Raw genomic sequence first — 25,055 nt, 5'->3', positions numbered from 1 at the left:
TACAAGGGAGGAAATTATAAAGATCAGAGGAGAAATCAATGCAATGGAGACTAAGAGAACAATACAAAAAATCAATGAAGCCAAGAGTTGGTTCTTTGAAAGAATCAACAAAATTGACAAACCTTTAGCCAACCTTGTCAGAAAAAGGAAAGAAAAGGCCCAAATCCATGCAATTAGGAATGAAAAGGGTGAAATGACAACAGATCCAGCAGAAATCCCGAGGATCATCAATACCTACTTCCAGAACCTATACGCCAATAAGATGGACAACACAGAAAAAATGGACAGATTCCTAGATACATATGAATTACCAAAGTTGAATGAAGAAGACCTAAAAGTTCTGAACAACCCAATATCAACCAATGAAATTGAAAATGTAATTAAAAACTTATCAACTAAGAAAAGCCTGGGCCCTGATGGCTTCACTGCTGAATTCTACAAGACATTTAGAGAGGAACTGGTGCCACTACTGTTGAAACTCTTCAATGACATTGAAAGGGAAGCAATACTCCCAAATTCATTCCTGGAAGCAAGCATCACCTTGATCCCCAAAGCAGAGAAAGACCCAACTAAAAAAGAGAACTATAGGCCAATCTCACTAATGAACATAAATGCAAAAATCCTTAATAAGATACTGGCAAACAGAATGGAGAAGATCATCAAGAAGATCATACACCCTGATCAAGTGGGATTCATCCCAGGGATGCAGGGATGGTTCAATATACGAAAATCAATCAATGGAATACACTATATCAATAGAGCCAAGGACAAAAACCATATGATTATCTCCATAGATGCAGAAAAAGCCTTTGACAAAATCCAACATGCATCTATGATAAAAACTCTACAAAAAATCAGAATAGATGTTCTCTACCTCAAACTGATAGAAACCATCCATGAAAAACCAACAGCCAATATCATACTAAATGGTCAAAAACTGAAATCCTTCACACTCAAATCAGGAACAAGACAAGGATATCCACTATCACCATTCTTGTTCAATATAGTTCTGGAAACATTAGCCATGGCAATTAGACAAGAGAAAGAAATAAAAGGAATAAAGATAGGAAATGAAGAAGTCAAATTGTCATTATTTGCAGATGACATGATACTCTATATAGAAGACCCCAAGAACTCCACCAAAAGTCTTCTAGACTTAATAACCAAATTCAGTCAAGTAGCTGGTTACAAGGTCAACACACAAAAATCAATAGCTTTCCTCTACATGAATGACAGACTCACTGAGAGAGAAATAGGGCAAATAATTCCTTTCACAATAGCATCCAAAAAACTGAAATACCTAGGAATCAACCTAACAAAAGAAATCAAAGACCTCTGCTCTGAAAACTATGGCACTCTGAAAAGAGAGATTGAAGATGATATCAGAAAATGGACAGACATCCCCTGCTCCTGAGTAGGAAGGATTAATAGAGTGAAAATGTTCATACTTCCCAAACTGCTATATAGATTCAATGCAATTTGAATTGAGATCCCAGCAGCATACTTCATGGACCTTGAGAAAACAATCCAAAACTTCATTTGGAACAAGAAGAGACCCAGAATAGCAAAAGCAATTCTAGGTAACAGAAACATGGCAGGGGGTATCACAATCCCCAACCTGTAACTCTACTACAAAGCTACTGTGATAAAAACGGCATGGTACTGGCAAAGAAACAGACCTGACGACCAGTGGAACAGATTAGAAGATGCAGAAACAATGCCAGACACACTCAGCCATCTCATCTTTGATAAAGGAGCCAAACACCCTCACTGGAGGAAAGATAGCCTATTTAATAATTGGCGCTGGAAAAATTGGCCTTCAATTTGCCAAAGATTAAAACTAGACCTATATCTCTCACCATGCACTAAACTAAAATCAAAATGGATTAAAGATCTAAATATTAAAATAGAAACTCTGAACCAATTGGAACAGAGGTAGAACCCTTGAAGACATCAGTGTGGGAAATGATTTTATGAACAAAACCTCAGTTACCCGTGAACTAGCACAAACAATCAACAAGTGGGATCTCTTCTTATTAAAAGCCTTCTGCACAGCAAGAGAAACCACCAGCAGTGTGAAGAGACAACCGACAAGGTGGGGAAAAATCTTCACCTGCTCTTCCTCAGACAAAGGGCTACTATCTCAAATCTATAAAGAACTTAAAAAGATCAGACCTCCCAAATTTAAAGACCCAACCCAAAAATGGGTATCTGAAATGAACAGACATTTCTCAGACAAAGAAGTAGAAATAGCAAATAAATACATGAGAAAATGTTCAACATCACTGGTCATTCGAGAGATGCAAATGAAAACAATGCTGAGATTCCACTTCACTCCAGAAAGAATGGCTACTATCATGAAATCAACCAATAATAAATGCTGGCGGGGCTGTGGGGAAAGAGGAACCCTGCTCCACTGCTGGTGGGAGTGTAGACTGGTGCAAGCACTGTGGAAATCAGTATGGAGATACCTCAAAGAACTAGGACTGGAAGTCCCATTTGACCCCCCTCTTCTACTGCTGGGGATCTTCCCCAAAGAATTAAAAGAATCATAGCACAGTGATATATGTGTGCCCATGTTCATAGCCGCACAGTTTGTGATAGCTAAAACTTGGAAACAGCCCAAATGCCCATCAACTGGAGACTGGATCAAGAAAATGTGGTTTTTTAATAAAATGGAGTACTACTCAGCCATAAAAAATGAAAAATTAGAGACATTTATAGCTAAGTGGTTGCACATTGAGGCCATACTCTTAAGTGAAATAAATAGGACACACATGTATAAATACTGAATAGTTTCTCTGGTGTGAGAAACTGAAAGTGTAAAGAAGGACTAAAATGTATAATAGGTAATGTGAAACAGGAAGAAAAGGGGCAAAGGGGAAGGAAGTGGGAGGGCTAGGGGAAAGGATAGAAAGGAATGGGATTAATATGAGAAAATGGAAAAATAGGAACAAAATCTTTGTAAATAGGGAGGACTGGAGGGGTTGAAGGGAGGGCGGGGCAAGGGTGAAAAATAAGAACCAAGAGAGACTATGTAAAGGTGCAAATTTCCAATGATGAATGTCATTATATTGTATACCTAAAATGTACCAATGATTAGAATGAATAATCAAAAATGTAAAATAGGAAGAAAAGGCCCAAAGGGATAGGGGTAGTGGGAGGGGCAGGGAAAAGGAAAGAATGGAAAGGAAAAATGCTGAGAAATGGAAAAAATGGAAATAAAGTCTTTGTAAATAGGGAAGGGTGGAGGGCGTGAAGGGAGGGCTAGGAATGGGGAAAAAATAAGAACCAAGATGCATCATGTAAAGGTACAATTCCCAATGAGAAATGTAATTGTGTTGTATACCTACAATGTACCAATAAAATGATTTAATAAAGTGCAAAAAAAAAAAAAAAGAATCCCTGGCCAAACCAATGAGGATATTTTAACTAATTAGTTAATTAATTAATTCATTTCTTCACTCACCATTCAAAAAATATTTGACACTGATTACACTAGGTGTCCTGTAAGACTGGGGATACAGTGATGAACACAGTTGACATATCCTCAGCCTTCATGGATTTACAGTTTAGGAGGAGAAGCCAGTTAGTTAAACAGACCATTATTATACAATGTAATGATTTTGGAAGTTTGTTAAAACATGAGAAATAACAGGGCATACACGGTTTGGAGTGGGCATAGATAAGAGTGATCTGAGCAGAAAAAAATCACATGTCTTTTATCAATGAAATATCACCAGCTAGAGAAGAATCTTACTAAGACTGCCAGAAACTCTTGCCTGTCCTACAATCATTCAGTTGACATTTATAGAGCAGTCTTCTCCATGGTTAGCTATGTGCTCAATATTGTGAGGATAAGATACCACTGTACCTTCAAAGGTCAAAAGTGTCACTGTGGGGTGGGGAAGAGGTAGAGAAATACATAAGTCACCAGGCTAAGTTGAATTATGATTAAAATAATTAGAGTAGACAATTGTTAAGATAATTACTACAGAAAATAGCTATATATGCTAGGTGGTGAGAATAAAAGGAGAGAGTGAATTTCTATGTAGGGAGTTAGGGAAGGATTCACAGAGCTTGAGGAAAAGAAGTTCACCAGGAAGACAAATTGGGGAATGATTCTCTTTGTTTCTTTCCTTTCCTCTTTTCTTTTCTTCTTTTCTTTTCTTCTCTTCTCTCTTTCTTTCTCTCTCTCTCTCTTTCTTTCTTTCTTTCTTTCTACACAAACTCCAAAAAAGGCAAGGTGTGTGCCACAAAAGTTAAAAAAAAAAGCCCATGTCCGGAGAACAGGATGCATAGTAAGCAGCAGACAGATAAAGAACATCTACCAGGTGAGGACCTTGACAGGGTAGATGGTGATTAAACAATAAAGTTCAAATAATTATCACCAAGAGGGGATGGTAAATGGTGTTACACAGGAAGTGTCATGACAACTAAGCATCTGTGTAGGGGGGACTTATTTTCAGAGCCTACTCTAAGAGAAAATAATCTTTCATACCGAAAGAAATTAAATCCACTCTTTTCTCTCACCCTCCAGCAATAGCTCCAAATAATGCATATCCCACAGACACATTGCATACCCTAGAAGGTCCTAAAGCAGATTTTCCATTTCCTAGGCAAATGTTCAGAAGCTAAAAACTATCTATGTAATGAATACTGGAGGTAAAAAGTGAGCATCCCTGTACAGGCACCCTAGGAATCTAATACTTTAATGAGAAACACACAGGATAATAGTGGTAAAGGTTAGTCTCAGTTTCTTAGTGAGGATTAACTAGAGACTAATACAACAAGCCATTATATCTGTCTATGTTTACATCTGTGTCTGTCTGTATCTATATATCTATATCTATAGCTAACAAACTTCATAGAGTTATCATTTTAGAGTGTGGCTTCAGTCATCGTTTTTGGCCAAACTCATAAATTCTATAGCTAGAGAAGTCTTCTGGACATTGTTTTGAATGTGAATGGCTATACTCAGAAGTCAGGAGTCTGGTGTCTACAGTGGGCAAAACCAAGGAAACAGGCCATTACCCAGTCTGCTGTCTCCATGTGTTACTTGACATACCAGTTTAAGGTTGCTTGGACTCTACTCTGCATGCTAGAAAGTCCTAACATCTGTGGAGTGAATGCACAGATTCTGACCATCTCGGACCTTTAGGTAACCAGGCAGGACTTGGGACAGTGATAGCACTGGAATATTTGGATTCAGCTACAGATAACATCTTCTATTTAGTACAATATTTGCCTAAAATATTATTGTTTCCTGTGTTGATAGGTAAAAGGAACAGGAAGCAGTTCTACAATGGGGAGTTGTAATGAACACTGACCACTATCCCTCTGATAGAGTAACAGCCTTCTGATGGGCCCCTCTCTGCCCTAAAACATGGGTTCTCCCAACTCAAAGATTTGTATGTCCCTCTGGCTGTTCCAAGGAAATGTGCCAGTAGTGGGGAAGACCTAAGACCTCCCCACTGGGATAATGAAGGCGAATTAGGAGGGAGAATTGAGAGCAGAGAGATGAAGTCATCCTTAAAATACCCTTTGAGGTGCAATTGCATGAAAGATAGTGAATAGCTGCTATCTATCTCATCTTAAAAATGAAATAGAACTAGGTTTAAACTGCAGCCTGTGGAATTAATGTTAGATAAGAGGATGCAATAGGACCATGTGCCTGCTCCCAAGGCACTTATTTTTATAATAGAAGATGTTTTCTTGTGTACCTATTACACAGTCTGCTTTGATTTAGAGTCAATTTGTATTTGTCTACCATGTTCATTCATATTTGTACCCACATCACCCAGCACAGTGCCTCATGCAGAGTGGGCTCTTAATAAATGTTTGTTGCACTGCATTAACTTGTCAAGTGATGGTGATCAGGACCGACAGGCTGATGTTCTCTGAAAGTTATTAAACACAGAACAGGTTTTCTCACATGGAATGTCTTAGGACTCACAGACCATGGAGCCATGATGCATTCTTCTGCTCTCTTTTATGTCCTGCCTGTGTCTTTCAAGTTCTAAACAACAACAAAAAAATCATATTTCCTTCCATGGAAGTAGTTGACTTGTTTCAAGAATGAAATTTTCTTGGTTATGTTTTTTTGGAGCTTAAATATATAAGATATCTTTTAGTATAACTACATTCTATAGTTGAAGATTTTCTATTCTGCTTGCTACATGTTGTGAATTAATTACAGAGTTCCTGATTATTCAGATGCAAGTTTTTCATATCTTCATACTGTCATCTGGCCCTCTCCCTAACTATACATCCTGACTGGGGTATACAAAGGATCAGTATATATATTCTGCTCCATGAATTTGTAAAAAAATCTTGAAAGAAATTTGCTACTCATCTAAATTTACATAACATCATAGCTTTACTAAGACTTAAAAAGAAACACACCAAAATCATTGGCAATGAATAAAACTCCAATCTGTATACATGCCACAAGTTTAAAAACCTATAGTGTCAGTCAAGGTCCTAGCAAGAAAGAGATGATACACTGTAGGGGTAATTGAGCTTAAGGAGAAGATTATTGCACAGAAATGGGGCAGAGTTGTGTTAACTAAGAAGACATAACTGAGAGATGAACCACATTGGGGAGCTGTCACTATCCACGGAGTTGGAAAGGTACAGGAGAGATTTGGTAAGAGCTAAGCTCTGAAGAAGGAGCTCCCCAGCAGGAGTTGTGGTCTTAGGTCTTATGCAGAGGAACAAAGCTGCTCACTCAAAGACTAGCAGGGGATGAATAATGCACCCCTCTCTCCATCCACCTCTGGTCTCCTGGTAGCAACTCCCACTGGCCAAACCCAGTTAGAGGTCTATGTCCTAGAATTCAGAGAATGGGAAAAGGGTAGTAGGTATTTCTACAGGGTCAAACAAAGAACACAAAGGCATGCATTGTATCAGTTAGGATCCAAAAAGAACAAATGACAAAACTTAGAGCAATTCATCCACAGGTCATTTATCTATTTATAATATTTCTTTATCTATTTATAATATTGTGGGCAGGACACAGGAAAACCACAAGGGCCAGTGCAGTAACCTGAAGTTAGTAGTAGTGGAATTGTTACCATTCCTTCCCCAAGAGGCAAGGAAAGAATGCATCTACCAGAATGCAGAGACTGTGGAAGAGGCTTTCTTGAGAGAGGCAGTCAGCCTTGGTGAAAGAACAAGAGGGGAGAGATACGCTGTCCTTCCCCATTGTGCCCTTTAGGCTCCCACCACGGCTTCCTGTTGACCCCCAAAAACGGGAACCAGAAGGCTAGGGAGCCCTGAGGATATATCCATGCCAGTCAGCCTCCTAATGAACAGAGTAGAGAAGGGTGAAAAATAATTCTTGAGAAATCAAAGATACTTGTCATGCCTGCTTGTTAGTCAGTCACTAACTTCTTCCTCTCTTCTTCCCTTTCTCCCTCCTCCATCCTCCTTTCCTTCCTTCCTTCTCTCCTTCCTTCCATTAAATTTTATTAACTTTCACACCAAACACTGTGCTATATATTCTCATATTAGATGTGATCAAAAGATACAGTGAATGTTAAAATTTAAAAAAATATTGACAGTAAAAAACACATTGCCATGAACCCCCTCCTCCAAACACCCCCTCCTTAGCTTTTAACACATTTATCCTATCATTCTTGCCACTTTCTGAAGCAGTTCTGGAAGTCCTCTTTCATGTGTGTTGCATGGCTGCCTAAATGTCTTGACTCAATTCAAAACATGTAGCTTTTTTTTATACATGTAGCTTTTTTAACTCTGAAGAAGAGCCAGAAGTCACACTGGGCCAAATCCAGAAATAAAGTGGATGAGGACACATTGTAATGTTTTTATGAATCTGCCTTTCTGTTGAATGGAACTCATCAGCAGCATTTACTGTATTTTTTAATCACATCTTGTAAAGATGTGAAAGAGAACTTCCAGAGCTGCACCAAAAAGTGGCAAGAACAATGGGATTAGTGTGTTTGAAGTGTGGGGGAGTATTTTGAGGATGATACATAGTGATGTGTCTTTTCCTGTAATGAATTTTTTAAAAAAATTTAACATTCAACATATATTTTGATTACTTCTTATAATTCACTTCCTTTAGCCCTTACAACTTCTCTCTGAGACAGAGAACAGTACTGTTCCCTAAGCAACCATCCTCCATCATATTGATCTGTCAGCAAAAGTTCTCAACTTTTTCAATAGAAGAGCTTGTTTTAAAAATGAGACTGGGGGCCAGGAATTTAGCTCAGTGGCACCGTGCCTACAAGGTACTGAGTTCAATCCCTGGTACCAAAAAAAAGAGAGGGAGAGACTAGAACACTAATAGATGAAACTGTTAGAGGAGTATTTATTAGAAGAATTTTTAAAATGTAAATTTACAACATTTCCTTATTCTTAGGTTAACTAAGGAGAACAGTAATGATATTTTTGATGAATGCAGAAGTTTGAAATCTATTTTGCTGCTTTTGGGGGACATCAGCAGCCACAAACATTGACTGTCTCCCTGAAGCAGAGTTTGACATCCCTGATAGAAATGACTGGGTCCACGCAACTTTAATTTTTCCAAGCTACAACTTCTGAGCAATGCCTTCTTTTTGTAATCAAAATCTGGTCACTAAAACATGTGAGATACAACTGACAGTTATACTTTTCCGGTCACCTGTTCAGGAAATGTCTCATCCCTCTGAAAATTTACCCTTTACGCCTCAGTTACTGAACACTTTGGAGCAGCTTAACCCAGGAAATGAAGGCTCTTGTTAAAAATATAGAGATTCAGGAAGCCAGGACGTGATTAACCACATGGCATTCTGCCAAATGAGCAGTTAAAAACCACTAGGACCAGGAAAACAAGTGCTGATCAGTAATCCCTGGGCTTACAAGAGGGGCTTAGACCCAAACCTAACAATCCTCTGTGACAAGCCAGAAAATTCCTAACCTATTGTAGCTGGAGCCATGCTGCCTTAAAAAAAATATATTAGTCTAATCAAAATTTGTTCATCTGTGCCTCAACGGGTAACGAAAAAAAAACCCTGTAAAATTATTTATATTTGAATTTAGCAGACTGGAAACGTCCTTGTTGTCCTCTATACGACATAAAATTAAACTTTGGACATAGTCATGAGGTTTCTAACGGTTAATGTTTATTTTTAAAACTATTTTGATGTCAAATTTAGTCACTTCATTCATTTAGCAGATCTTTGAGCACTAGTCACACACTAGATACTGTTCTAAATTCTGATGTAGTCTGAGTGGGTTATACCTGAAAGAAAGTTGATCAGAACTGGTGAATGCATTTGAATTAAAGTACCAGAATATCAAACTTACACTGGGTCAAACTATCCTTTTTATTTCTGTCCAATTATTAGAAGTCTAATAAGGGAAGCAGTTGCTGCCAGTGGCTCAGACATGAGGGGCCACATCTCTGCAGAGCTGCTATCCTTTGCCTTGTATTTATCAGTTCCTGGTGATCAGATGGCTCTGAAGGAAGGAGAAACATGAAGAACAGGTTGGTGGTAGTGGTGTTGGCTCTGATCAGTGTCGAGTCACATTTGGGGCCTATTGAGTCAGGAACTTGATGGTGTGATGACACTGTGTTTATCTTGTAGGTGATGAGAGGCACCATACTGGACTGGAGGACAGAAGTTACGATTGGGGGCAGTTGAGGGGACAATAAGGCAGGAAAGGGTCTAATGCAAGAAGACACACACGTGACGAGTGTCTTCTTCTAACTGAGAGATACTTGCTCTGTAACCAGGGGTGGTTCTGCAGGAGAGGGAGATGCAGGTGGAAGAGCTACAGTAGGGTAGTCTCACTAAAAGAGGAGGAGAGTCCTTGGTCAGGGGCTGGAGCCATATGAGTTGTTAGACTGGCAGCAAGTGTGGGGAAGGACAGATTGAAAAAGCCTGGCTTCTCTAGATGGCAGCATGATCAAATTCATGGTGATTCAGGCCTGAAGAATTTCAGTTTCCACAGCAGCAGTGCAGGGCTAAGTAGTGAGAACAGGGTAGAGGACCAGGTGACACATGTTACTGATGGCCATGGGGTGAGGAGGTCAGGAGAACCCATGATGACCAGGTAAAAGGGGCTGATTAGAATCTAAGCCAGCAGGGAGAACATTCAGGTACTCAAATGTATGTGATTAAACGCCTTGGGGCCATAGTTCAGGCTGCTTTTCCTCCCCCATCCACTATATTTTGGTGTCACCCATGCTAGAAGAATAACTTCAGACCAACTGGAAGGGTTATGAATTACACAACAGGAAAACAGACAAGGGACAATGGCAATCACAACCATTAAGAAGTTAGCCGAGCTCCAGGTTCCAGCAAGTTTCTTGTGTAGTAGAACTTCATCTCCATGACATGGGTCATTCCTGAGGGGTCAACTTTAAATTTGGCTGAACTGATGTGTTTGATCTGATTTTTTCATACTTTGTCTCATTCTTGTATTTCTAAGAGGTGGACTTTCCAAAACCCTCCGACACACTCAGAAAAGTATTCATTTAAGAGATGAGGGGTAGTAGCTCATTAGGAAAGCACTTGCCTAGCATACATGAAACCCTGAGTTTGACTCTCAACTCTGAGAGACAGAAAGAGAGAGAGAGAGAGAGAGAGAGAGAGAGAGAGAGAGAGAGAGGCAGCAGAGACAGAGACAGAGTGACAGAGAAAGACACACAGAGACAGAGAGAAAGAAATAGAGACATACAGAGAGATACAGAGAGAGAGAGAGAACACACACACACACACACACACACATACACACACACACAGTCCTGCTGAATCTCCTTGAAGAAATCCCCTCCTACATAGTTCCAACTGGCAGAGGCCCTGATACAAAATTAGCCACTTTCTTGTCCAGGATGGTTGTGTACACTTCTGGGGGTTCCGGGAAACCAAACTGCTGCAGCTCCAAAAGGAGCTGAGTGGTAGTATAGGGCCCAGGAGAATTAGCACAGAAAGCTAGAAGGATTTGTTGTGGATAGAGATCAGAGTGACTGGAGATGTGACTGGAGATGGACGTGACTGGAGAACACCAACAATGCCAAATCCAAACCCTTTCAAAGGAAAGAACAGTGCTATGATGGTTGCTGAATCGATGAGAGCAAATGATAGATCTTTGTCTCTCATATCTTTACTTGAGGATAAAAAAAACCTTGAACTTCACCCTGAGGAAAGAATAAATTCTCTAATTTCACCAAATCTTAGGTAGAAGGTCACCTAGTGGTCACTGCATCCAGGCTGTCACCCCTCCCCAAACTGCCTTGGCAGCTGGCTCTTTACAGTCTCCTCAGCCACCCCCAGGGATGGATGCTCATTACTTGGTGAATCAGCTCATTACTTTCCAGGCAAGGCTGATCTTTTGACAATTGTCCTTGACATGAAATTGTCATTTGCTTCCCTGTAGCTTCTGTTTTTTGGTACCAGTCTTACTCTCTGGTGGCTCATGAGTAGATACTTCCACTTTCTCGAATAAGGGTTCTTCCGATGTTTCAATGCTCTTCTCAGGTTTCTACTAAAACTGTTTTTTGAGAGCTCAAACATTTCCAGCTCTTCAACCTTCCCTTCAGTGGCATGGCTTTGGGACTCCTCACCACGCTGGTTCCCATCTCTCAGTTAATCCTGAAAGCGGGAGGCATTCAGAGTTGGACGTAGTGTTCTGGACAGGGACTAAGCAATGAGACAGTTCCCTCTGTGGAATTGCACACCATTGTTTCAACTGCCACAGCCCAAGTCTGCATTCCCCTCTTTAGCCTGATGAGGATATAACCCATCTTCTGGGATTTTAGTGTCCTACCACTTGGCTCTCTTTTCTTGTTGTGCTTTTGTAACTGTAGGTACACATAAAATTTATCTTGAATTCTTCCATACCTCTTTCCAATCCTGCAGGATTTTCTCATTACTAAGTGCTATGATTGCAATTTCTACTTCTCCAACTGAAGTTTTTGTTCGGTTTAGTTTGGCAATATTCCCTGAGGCATTGTCAGATGTCAGGAATTGTATATGTGCCAAAGTGAGGTGAGGGAACATAAATGAATTAGGGTGTGATTTATACCTTAGGGCAGCTTGCTGGCTGGAGGAAAAAGACATTTACACAAACATTATGTAATATAGAATGAGCAGTACCATAGAAACATAATGACTATTGAAGCCTAGATGAAGGAATCTTGGGCCAAACTGGAAGTTTAGAGAAGAGTTCTAAAAAGTAGAAGTATCTTGAACAGTAAGAGTTGACAGGTAGTGGGAAGACAGAACAGAAAGCACAAACTCAAAGAAGCAGGAAACATTGTAGTATATGTGGGAAGCTACAGGCCATTTAGAATTAGATAGTAGGGTAGGGTTGGCATATAAAGTTATTAAAAATATTACTCTGAGCTAGGGCTTGACTCAGAAAGCAAAAGAGAGTTTTGAAATGTTTTAAGATGGAGGGGCATGCAGGGACAGTGCCAGTGCCAGCTTCAGTAGAAAGGATAGATTTTAATGTGGCTAACCTAGAGGTAGGCAGATGGGTTGGAAATACTTAGGAGTCTAATGTGTAAGTTCAAGAAAGAGATGTTGAGGGCTACTATGTTTTAGATCTAAAATGTCTCCCCAAAAGCTTGGGTGTTTAGAGGATGGGCTTTTGGAAGGTGATTGGATCATGAGGGCTCTAACTTCATTAAGTAGATTAATCAATTGATGAGATCATAGTTTAATGGCATTATGGGAAAGTGGCAGAAACAGCAGTTAGGGTCTAGTTGAAGAAGATAGTTCATGGAGACATGACTTTGGGGACTATATCTTGTCCCTAGTTCTTCTTTTTCTGGCTCTTTCCTTCTTATTCTGTTTCCTGACTGCCATGAAGTGAGCAATTTTCCCCTGCCCTGTCCTTCATCCATGACATTCCTGCTTTGGGGCCAGCTGACTGGGACTTAAACCATGAGCCAAAATAAACCTTTCCTCCTTTAAGTTGTTTTTCTCAGGTATTTTGTCACAGCAACAGAAAGATGACTAACACAAGCGCCTTAATTAAGACCGTGGGAGTAGTGTGGAACAGATCAAAAACTGTAACATAAAATTGGCAGGCCTTGATCATAGAGACAGAGAACAACAATAAAAAGAAAAAATTCAGACTGACTTCAAGAGTTCTGGAGTAACAGATGAGGAAGATGGGGACACAGTTAGCTGAGAGGCTGAAGAAGATGTTTGGGGAACCATGAGTTCAAGTTTGGACATGTGGAATTTGAATTATATACTGAATAGCCAATATAATATCCAACATCTGATTGTGATAAGAGAAACCTGACTAAGAGTGAGGGTCTTCAGTTTCTCAATGGGAATTAAAATCATGAGAATAGAAATGCTGGTATAAGGAGAGTAAAGAAATAGCCACATGAGTACAACTCTGTCAAAATGCTTTTTCTTTTTATTATTTAGCCTCCATGTATATGTAATAGGGCATGACTGAGCCTCAAAACCAGGCCTATTCTGATGATAAAACAGAAATTAAAACAAACTGAATGGTTTAAAACTTTCTCCAACCATTGACTGGTCATCTGAACAGGAGTCTGCTGCTGTGTTCCTATAAATAAGGGTTTGTTCATTTCATCATTCTGCAAAATGACCTTCTGTGAGCATGATGGTATAAGATACATACTCTATCCTCAAAGAGTTTATTGATGAGTAAAATGAGGCCCCTTTTGTTGCTACAACTTTTTAAATTATGGCAATACCAGCATGTCCTTGGCTGAGGGGGATTATCAACTCCCCCTACATATCCCTCAGATGTTACCTTAAGGTTTGTTTTGTTTTGTTTTGCTATTTTGTTGCTTAAATAACATTTTTGTTGAGACCCACACAAGTTCTTTTTATGTGGTAATCTTTTTTCTTTTTCTTCACTACTGAGGATTGAAACCAGGACCGAGGGTGTTCAAGGCACTGTTCTAGCACTGAACTACACCCTGCAGCCCTCACTAAGTTGCATAGACTGGCCTTGAACTTGAAATCCTCTTGCTGCAGCCTCTCAAGTAGCTAAGATTGCAGGCATGTACCACAGTGCCTGGCCTTTTACATGGTATTCTAAGCAACCCCACCACCAACCTCTGAGTGGATTGCCTCTTTAATCCCCTTGTTTCTAAAAATTCTGGAGTCACCAAGGGTGTCATGGATCCTGGAGCCCACCCCCAAGTTTTCAGGATCACTAGAAGGACTCAGAGGACTATGTAAATCTTCAAACTCGTGGATGTGACCTTTTAAAATTCATATGAGCAGGTTTAATGTAACATGAAATGCAAAAGATTAGAACCACTTATAAAGTATCTAATTCTTCAACTTTAAAAAAATAATTAAAATAAGAACAGGACATTAATCAGAAAACTAGTGCCATTATAATCACATTAAATAGAAAAGATACCATCGACATTTTAAGGTTGTGACAAAAGCAATGCCAGAATTTCTAAATATTTCACACAATTTTGCTATATTCTTTGTTTCACAAAAACATAAACCAAAAGAAAGGTTTCAATAACCATGAAAAGAGAAGTAGGGTAAAAGTACACATGCAGAGTTGCTAATTCACTTAAAAAATGCTTTAGTTTTGACTTCTGTATTTGTCCTTGGGTAATTTTAACAAGTGAAAAAAATTACATCCCACACATAATATAGGTAGTACTTTGTGTAGAACTGTATAAACTTTTAGTAAGTAAAACATTTGTTTTACTCTGGTTCCTGCCAATTTTATGAATGAGTCGTGTGACAGTGAAAGAACACAAGCAAAGCCAGCAAAGGGAAAAAGCAGAGAGGAAACAGGTGCAAACTTCCATCCCCCTACCCCTGTACCAGAAGCACATAGGATGCATTTACATCTTCCTGCTGTCTGGGAACATGTTGGCTACCAGGGAAGCTCTTCAGAGATTCAGTGCCTGAGGTTTTTGTAGGTAGCTAGTTACATAGGTATCCTCCACCTGGTACACACCAGAATTCCAGGCTCCCAGAAGGAAAGCAGGTGTCCGGAATAAACTACACTATTTAACATTTAGATTCCCAGACACTAGCCAAGAGTTAACCTTGGTGGCTCAGACCTGCTAAATTTATTCTTTTCTACACATCAATATTATTACTTATTAGTTATAATAAATTTACCTTGTAATATTCACTCAGAGCACTTATCACTAACTAAAATTATAATATGTGTGTGTGTACATATTTGGTTGCCTATTTGTTTACTTTCTGTGTCACCTACCAGAATGTAAGCTAATGAGGGTAGAGACACTGTCATATTCACTGCAGAATCCTTAGCACCTCAAATAGGGCCTCCCCTCTTACAGGTACCCAAAAAATACTGGTTGGAGGAATGAAGGAACAGATGAACAGCTCGCTGTAGGGCAGATTTGGATGTGTGCATCCCTGGTGTGTTCAGAGTACAAGTTCCTTGTGGGTGGTGCTGACTATCAGAATGGATAGGGCCCAAGCCACGCTTTTCAAGGGCAATATTTCACTGAGATTCATGATCTAGTGCACTTTCAAAGCTAGATTCTCCGGAGATCTTGCCTGCAGCTGTATGAAGAACAAAACACAAGAATGCTCTGTCTCAGCTCATTCCTCCTCCTTTCTCTTATTAAAGATAAACATTATGCTGGTGAGTTTTTCCTGCATTCCTCCCTACTCTCAGAAACATTTCTAATGTCCAGATTAAGTATATCCTAAGGGGAGAAAAAATGATATTTCTTTTGAAGAATAACCCTCTATGTAGCCATGGAGAAACCCTAAAGGTCTCATGAATGAAAAGGAATCTCCACACTGAAAATCAGTTCTCACTTAATGTCTTCTCTGGCTGTTGCTTTGGCAGTTGAATGGAATCAGGTTTTCATCTCATGTAATATGAAGGGGCAATTCAACTTCCAATAAGTGTAGTGAATTTCCCCAGAGCTACATAGGATGGAGCTAAGTGGTTACATAAACACATATGGAAATGTAAAAATGTTAAAGACAGGCTAAACACTCTGAGGGACATGTAACCCCCCGGGGAAATTAGCAGCTGGGTCAACAAGCAGATCTGTCCTCCAAGTTACACATGGATCGTGCAGTTTTATGACCATATGACTGGCAGGGGAAACGACTTTACACATTTTTCAAGACTCATTCTGAGAAGCAGAAAGTAAGCAATACCTTTTAACTTAGGATATCAGGAGAAAGAAAAAAGAAACACAGCCACAAATGGCCATGGGGTAGAGTCTTTGGAGGTCAAAAGAAACAATGTATCAGTCGGAGAACCTCCAGGGAACAGGATTATAAAAAGGATTTATAGAAATGGATTTAAATAAGTAACTAGTTACAGAAGTATGGAAAGGAAAAGGAGCTAACCAAGAACAGTGAGTTAGGCTGAGACTAACAGCCTCATGAAAACTGTCCTACTCTAAGTCCTAAGAAAGCATCATAAGTGGTGTGATCAGAACTAGCCAAACCTGCAGTCCTGAAGAGGAGCCACCCAATAGGAGCTATAGCTGTATGCGGACTGGGCCAGAACCCTAAATCATCGCGGTGAGAAAGTAGCGGGAGGGTTGGTCTGTGACAAATATTCCAAGCTCTTCTTCCTCCTGGATTCAGAGCACCTTCACACACACAGACAACATTTCAGGGTCCCTGGAGGGCCCCTAACAATAAATTTACATAGTCATGTGTTTATGGAAATTTTATACATGTAGGTATGTTTATTTTAACTAATTATGATTAGTATCTCTTTCCATCAGATTTCCCAACCATTGTGTTTCCCTTTCTGTTAGGTGGTATGGAGTGTCTGGAAGAAGTTTTGGGATATGGCTAATGAGACGTTGAGTTGGCTCTATTTTGTGTTATTTTTAGGTGGCTTACTATTATCCCAGTGTAGAAATGGCTTCTGCAAATGCACCTTCGGTCCACAGAGGTGATTCTTCATGAAATAAAGCATCAGTCCAGGGACCCTAGAATGATATGAAGGTGGCTAAGGAACATCATGCTGGATCTGTTGCCATGGAGGAGAAACAATGTTTGACAGCAATAGAGCCAGAAGCCAGGCTCTGGAAAATTATTCCAGTCATCAGATATGCCTAGACAAAAATGGAAGTTCTTTCTTGGCAAAAATACACTTTATAATTCAGGGTATACAATTGTAACAGCATTGTCCTTTTTATCCCTCTCCTTTTGTAGATGGGAGTAAAATGAAATAGAATAATAGAATCCCTGTGTCTGTAGGACATAAACCAATATCAGCACTGCCTACATGCAAATTTAACAAATTCTATTCAATTTACACATTAATAGAGCCTATTTTATAATGTGGCATATTTTGTAGGGCATATGGGGAAAACAAAACATTATCACATATAAGTATATTCTGAAATATGTAAAGATTATTAATACTTAAGAGCACATATTACACATTTGGCATTATACTAAGATACTAATTCATTTAATCTTTACAAAAACAGCTCTTTGAAGTAGGTACTATTGTTAATCTCTTCCTGGCTTTTCAAAGACTTGAACTCATTGTTGAGACCAGAATTTGAGAGGAGAGGAATACTTTTGGGGAAGCATGGTCTAAGAGGATTTTTCTCAGAATAAAGTCCCAGAAAGCAGAGCAAGCTTCAGTGGCTATGCCCCAGGGCGGTGCTATGGTGCCAAGGGCCACCAACGCTAAGATGTGGTGTGAAAATAGCAGTGTGCAGACGTGAGGAAAGCGCTTGGGCTGGAACATAAGGCATTTCAGGAGAAACTAGTCAACCATCTAGCAGGATGGGGGCTTCAAATTATAATTAGGGTGCTTTATTTTTGCTCCACTGGGTTTGAAGAATAATAGTTATATTTGCTATTTACATTTAATTCTGTGAGAACTGAGTCAAAGGAATATACACCTTGGTTTCACCTCCTTCAAATTTTGGGATAACTGACAGAAAGAGTAATGGTTTTGCAGCCAAAAATAATTGACTTCAAATCCCAGCTCTGCTATGTGGCTTTGAAGTGACCTTGACATTGTATAAATGTTCTCTGAGCCTCAGTTTCCTTAACCATAAAGTGGGAATTATACTGACTTCATAATGTCATTGTGGGAATTAACCTAGGTAGTATATTTAAAATCCCTAGGCTGCTACTGTATAGTGGGCACTTAAATATCTGTTCTCATCATTGGTACATTTTAGGTATACAATATAATGACATTCATCATTGGAAATTTGCACCTTATAATCGATAATGTAAAATAGGAAGAAAAGGTCCAAAGGGGTAGGGGTAGTAGGAGGGGCAGGGGAAAGGAAAGAAGGGAAAGGGAAAATGATGAGAAATGGAAAAAATGGAAATAAAATCTTTGTAAATAGGGAAGGGTGGAGGGGGTGAAGGAAGGGCTAGGAATGGGGAAAGAATAAGAACTAAGATGCATTATGCAAAGGTACAATTCCCAATGAGAAATGTAATTGTGTTGTATACCTACAATGTACCAATAAAAGAATTTAATAAAAAAATAAATAAATATCTGTTCTCTTTTTAAATGAAAATAAAATAAGCACAGTATTTGGAGGAAAGTGTTACGGAAACACAAAATTACTCAGTTCTGTTTCAGTACCACCTAGAAATTGTGAAGAAACCCAGCTGTAATTCAAAAAAGGTTTTGAAGTCACCCAACATTCCCACCCCACTTCTGAAATTGAAAACCAAGGAGGTAAAGTACCCATCTGTGCACCTACATCCTTTGTGAATATGAAATTTAAATAAAAACCTTCCCAGTCTGTTTGTACAGTCCTCCTTGGCTTTGAGGCAGAGACTGCTTCAATTAGAACCTAATCCTGCTCACCCCATACCCTCAACACTCTCACTAAAACCAGTGAGATAGAAAAACAATAGTCCATTTAATTAAATTATGCTAAAGCCTGAATTCAGTCCATGTGTGTATTAAGAAGTAAGATTGTGAATATTGATTACTGTTCCCTGCATAAAAAATCTCTACTACCTGCTGCCCCTGCCTTCCTAAGTAAGACTGGTGTTTCCCCACTTATAATCCTCTAAGGTTTTTACTTCATTTTAAAACAAATTGTGTAAATCTATTTCTAGGTAAACATAACTACATTGTTTCTCTTTCTCCCTTCCTTCAACTTTCCTTCCTGGTTTCTGGAACTTTCTTTTGTCCTTTCCCTTTCCCATGGTGGCTTTCCATTTCTTGGGCAGGCATTTGGGCTACTAGTGCCTCTGTCTTTCCTCTCTGTCTGCCATCTTCCTTCTTTTGACTACCCCTTAGGAAAAGGCTGGCTCTACTTGGGACCTTACTCTGAGCAAGTTTATGTTCATGCTAAGGATACAGATGAGGACACAGGGGTGATGGAAAGCTGATTACACAGTGGGCAGACAGAGTTATGAGGATTTATTGTGCAAGGCTAAGGAAGGATTCTTTCTTTGGTCATCTGATTCTTTCTTCATTAGATTTGCAATTGGAAACAATCAAATTTTAGTTTGTGGTCTTAGACCTGGGTAGGAATGAGGAGTAGGGGGCTTTTAAAAATGTAACTATTTTTAGAGCAATTTTAAGTTCACAGCATAACCGAGGGAAAGGTACTTTCCCCATATAACCCCCACCCCCAGGTTTGCTCTGGATCTGGGTAGGAGTTGGAGTAGGATGCTTCTGCGCAGGTGGGAGGAAAATGGATGGAGGGGCAAGAAGTCAGGTTCAGAGGCTTGTTGCGTTAGTCAGAAGAGAGTTCATGAGCATTTAACTTGAGACTCAGCAGTGGAGATGGAGGTCAGGGGTACATCTGGGAGATATTCAGTAAGTAAACTCACAGGGCTGGGCTGTTGATCATGTATGGGGAATGAATAAGAAGGAAAAGGGAAGTCTGCCTCTCTCGTTTCTGAGCTCGGAGACTGAATGGGTGGTAAAGTCTCCTGCCTCTTTTCTGCAATAGCTACAGGTTATAAATAATTCAATAATAGACAAGTGGATGAAATAATAGGTGAAAGTTCTGTTCTTTCTTCCTCCTTTCGAGTTCTTAAATGGCATTACTCCTACTGCCATTCCCCAAGGCATAGCCACTGTGAACACTTTGGTATAATTCTCCAGATGTTTTTCTGTGCTTATACTGAGCTTAGTTAATTTTTCAAGCCCAAATAGCTCTTCTGCTGTGAAGATATCTCGCCAAATCTTTGAATTTCTAGAGAGAATGTTTGTAGTTCACCGTGTGTATCATGTTGTTAGGCAAAGTCTTAGTGAGAGGGGCAATTTCAGCATACTTTTTCTAGGAACTCTAACCTGGGGGGTCATTTTGAGCTACATCATAGATTCAGCCCTTGTACAGCACAGTCCTTCATAAGACCCAAAAATTGCTACACAATGCCCAAGTGTAGTGCACCAATAATTAAATTGATAAATCTTCTTTATTACCAATTCTCCTAGAATATAGGTACATTCATACCCCAAAGTTAAATATAAAATATATTCTCTTTGGTATACAATGCTCTGGAAATGCCAACAGGGTTGTGTTTGTATGAACATCAGCTTTTAGTTGGAGAATTAACTATAGAAAATTTACCCTCTCTTGTGACCTGGATAATATTACTTCTACAAATTAAAAATAAGGCAAATGTCATAGATATGGCTTTGATGACATGTGAAATTGCAGTTGAGTGGGATCCTACACACATATTCCACATGCACACACTCACAATACATAAAAACCAGTCAAATTTTTCAGAGGAAAAAAAAGGTCTGCTTTTTTATGGGACTAGGATAAATCATATTGCACACACTAAACTGTGCACATTTCTATAGAGAATTCACTAGCTGGGAGCTACTACCAAGGACTAAAGTGAAATAAAATAGTCCCATTTAAGAACTTTAAATCTTTCTAAAGTTATGCTGTAGAGAGAATCTATATAAAAGACATATTAGAATGGCAATTAAGTAAGAGCGTGAAAGTGTTAAATCTTATCTTTAATTTTTTTTAACTTGATGTAAAATAGAAACTATTTAATATGTAATAAGTGTTAATTCTTGGTCCAGTGGTTTTCTTAAAATATCCTTAATATTTTCACTGTTTCCAGTGAGGCATCTGCCCACCTCAGAAAGTAATTATAGTATGAATAGAAGGTATAATGTAAAGAATAGCTAGAATTCATTAAGCACTTTATATATTCCAGGCACTATTTCATCCTCACCATGCGTATTACCTCCTCCCCTCATTTTAAACATATGACCATTCTAATTGCTACTATTGAGTATAATAGTTGCAAAGGCGACTTAGCCAGGCTGTTATTTTTGTGTGGCAAAAGATTCAATGGTTCCAAAATGTTTATGCTAGGAGGGGGTTCTGGCAAGATGGCAGAGTAGGAAGCACCAGCATTCTGTCTCCCCATCCAAAGAACAATTTCTCTGGCGAAATCCATCTGACACAACCATTTTGGAACTCTGAACCTACAGAAGGACTGCAACTTCCAGCAGAAGGCTTGAATGATAAATTGTGGTTATTCTGATCAATTTCAAGTATCAAGGGGCTGAGGATTTAGCTCAGTGGTTCTGCTGCCTGCCTCTTGAGCTCAAGGTCCTGAGTTCGATCCCTGGTACCCCCCCAAAAAAGCAAAATCAAGTATCAGTATAGTAGCAGCCACTCATATGCCACCCCTAGTGCCATCATAGGCAAATGCATATGTATTTCTGAAACAACTTACACAAGCAGACTAGGGAGAAGGAATCTGACCTCCAAATATTAGAGATCTGTGCTCTAATTGTTGATTGCTGCTTCTGATCACAGAAGTGCAAACAGACACACAAATGGTGGCTATTGTTAGTACACTTCCCCCCATGTTTAAGCTCTTCCCTCTCCAGGGGACTGAAAGGACTGGTACCACTACCCTCCTTTAACTTTTCTCTTTTTTTGTCCTGTTGGAAATTAAAGACATTAAAGACTAAGACATTCAAAAGCAATTGCATTACTGAGGAAAATAGAAAGTGCTTGCAGATGCCCAGAGGAAGGCACAGGCTCAGAAAAGACTAGAAGAGGACTTAGTCTTATAACTTAGGCGATCATTGGCAGAGATATAGCCCTCAACAATCAAAATAAGACAATAAAAAATAAAAACAGGAAAAATAACCCCCAGCAAATCCTGGGGAAGGGAAAAAATCTGATTTCCAGAGTCATCATATTATTAGATTGAAATAGTAATTTTCAACAAAAAAATCATAAGTAAAACAAATATGACTTATTCAGTAAATATGACATATTCAGAGGGGGAAAATCAACAGAAACTGTTCCTGTGAAATATTTGGTGGCAGATCTGCAAGCCAAAAATTTTAGAACAGTTGCCATAGAGACATTTAAAAACAAAAGGAAGATGTGGAGAGTGTCAAGAAAACAATGTCTGAACAAAATAGACATATCAGGTGCAGTGATAGAAATTCTGGACATGAAAAGTGCAATAACCAAAGTGAAAAATTCAGTAGACAGTCTTGAAGGGAAATTTGAGCAGACTGAAGAAAGAATCATTGAACTTAAGCATCAGACAATTTAAATTACCAAGTCTGAGGAATAGAAAGAAAAAGGTTGAAGAACAGTGAACAGAGCAAAAGGAACCTGTGGGATACCACCTACATACTCATTATGAAAAGTCCAGGAGGAGAATTTAAAAAGAGCAAAAAGAATATTTGAAGAAATACTGGCTGAAAACTCCCCATATTTGGAGAAAAACATTAATGTATACATCCAAGATATTTAATGAACTTTGAGTAAGGTGAAATCTGAGATTAATGCCAAGGCACTTTATGATCAAACTTTCAAAAGACAGAGAGAATCTTGAAAGCAGCAAGGAAGAAGCAATTCATCATATATAAGATTATCATCAGATTTCTTATTAAAAACTCGGGAGGCCAGAAAGCAGTGAGTTGACATATTTAAATACCAAAAGAAAATGAAAACCTGTCAACCAAGAATCCTACATCAAGCAAAACTATCCTTCAAAGGTGAAGGGAAAATTAAGGCTGAGAGAAACAAAAAGCAAGAGTTTATTGCCACTAGACTTGCCCTGCAAGAAAAGCTCAAAAGAGTCTTGCAGAGTAAGAAGGGACACTATACAGTTTGTCAAAACCACATAAAGAAATAAATATCTCAATAAAAGAAAATACAAGGACAATTGTAAGACCTAATATTGTCACAATGGTTGTAACTCTATTTTTCATTTTCTACATTATTTAATAGGCTAATATACTTTTAATTATTAATTTAAAAGTGATACCAACTAAGAAAAGCCCAGGTCCTGACGGCTTCACTGCTGAATTCTACAAGACATTTAGAGAGGAACTACTGCCACTACTGTTTAAATTCTTCAATGAAATTGAAAGGGAAGCAATACTGCATTCCTGGAAGCAAGCATCACCTTGATCCCCAAAGCAGAGAAAGACCCAACTGGAAAAGAGAACCATAGGCCAATCTCACTAATGAACATAGACGCAAAAATCCTTAATAAGATACTGGCAAATAGAATGCAGAAGATCATCAAGAAGATCATCAAGAAGATCATACACCCTGATCAAGTGGGATTCACCCCAGGGATGCGGGGATGGTTCAACATATGCAAATCAATCAATGTAATACACTATATCAATAGAGCCAAGAACAAAAACCATGTGATCATCTCCATAGATGCAGAAAAAGCCTTTGACAAAATCCAACATGCATTTATGATAAAAACCTTACAAAAAATTGGAATAGACAGTCTCTACCTCAAACTGATAAAAACTATCTATGAAAAACCAACAGCCAATATCATACTAAATGGTCAAAAACTGAAATCCTTCACACTAAAATCAGGAACAAGACAAGGATGTCCACTATCACCACTCCTGCTCAATATAGTTTTGGAAATATTAGCCACGGCAATTAGACAAGAAAAAGAAATAAAAGGAATAAAGATAGGAAATGAAGAAGTCAAATTGTCATTATTTGCAGATGACATAATACTGTATATAGAAGACCCCAAGAATGCCACCAAAAGTCTTCTAGCCTTAATAACCAAATTCTGTAAAGTAGCTGGATACAAGGACAATACACAAAAATCAATAATTTTCCTTTACATGAACAACACACTTACTGAGACAGAAATAGGGCAAACAATACCTTTCACAATAGCCTCCAAAAAACTGAAATACTTAGAAATCAACCTAATAAATGAAATCAAAGACCTCTTTTCTGAAAACTATAGCACTCTGAAAAGAGAGATTGAAGATGATATCAGAAAATGGACAGACATCCCCTGCTCCTGGGTAGGAAGGATCAACATAGTGAAAGTGGCCATACTTCCAAAACTGCTATATAGATTCAACGCCATCTCAACTGAAATCCCAGCACCATACTTCATGGACCTTGAGAAAACAATCCAAAAATTCATTTGGAATAAGAAGAGACCCAGCATAGCAAAAGCAATTCTAGGTAACAGAGACATGTCAGGAGGTATTACAACCCCTAACTTGAAACTATACTACAAAGTTACTGTGATAAAACCAGCATGGTCCTAGCAAAGAAACATTCCTGAGGACCAGTGGAACAGATTAGAAGATGCAGAAACAACTCCAGACACAGTCAGCCACCTCATCTTCGACAAAGGAGCCAAACACTCTCACTGGAGGAAAGATAGCCTCTTTAATAAATGGTGCTAGAGAAATGTTTCAACTTGCCAAAGACTAAAACTGGACCTATATCTCTCACTATGCAGTAAACTAAAATTGAAATGGATCAAAGATCTAAATATTAAAACAAAAACGCTGAACCGGCTGGAACAGAGGTTAGGTAGAACTCTTGAAGACATTGGTGTAGGAAAAGATTTTATGAACAAAACCTCAGTTGCCCATGAACTAGCACAAGCAATCAACAAGTGGGATCTCTTCTTATTAAAAAGCTTCAGCCAGAGAAACCATCAGCAGTGTGAAGAGACAACCCACAATGTGGGGAAAAATTTTCACCAGCTGTTCCTCAGACAAAGGTCTACTATTTCGAATCTATAAAGAAATTTAAAAAATCAGACCTCCCAAATTTAAATGCCCAATCCAAAAATGGGCATCTGAAATGAACAGACGTTTCTCAGACAAAGAAG

This window comes from Heterocephalus glaber, unplaced genomic scaffold (genome assembly GCF_053883595.1).
Source record: "Heterocephalus glaber isolate CG9 unplaced genomic scaffold, H.glaber_assembly_v1.0 deba00001504, whole genome shotgun sequence".
In the NCBI taxonomy this organism is placed as follows: domain Eukaryota; kingdom Metazoa; phylum Chordata; class Mammalia; order Rodentia; family Bathyergidae; genus Heterocephalus; species Heterocephalus glaber.
Note: the sequence above shows the minus strand (reverse complement) of the source record.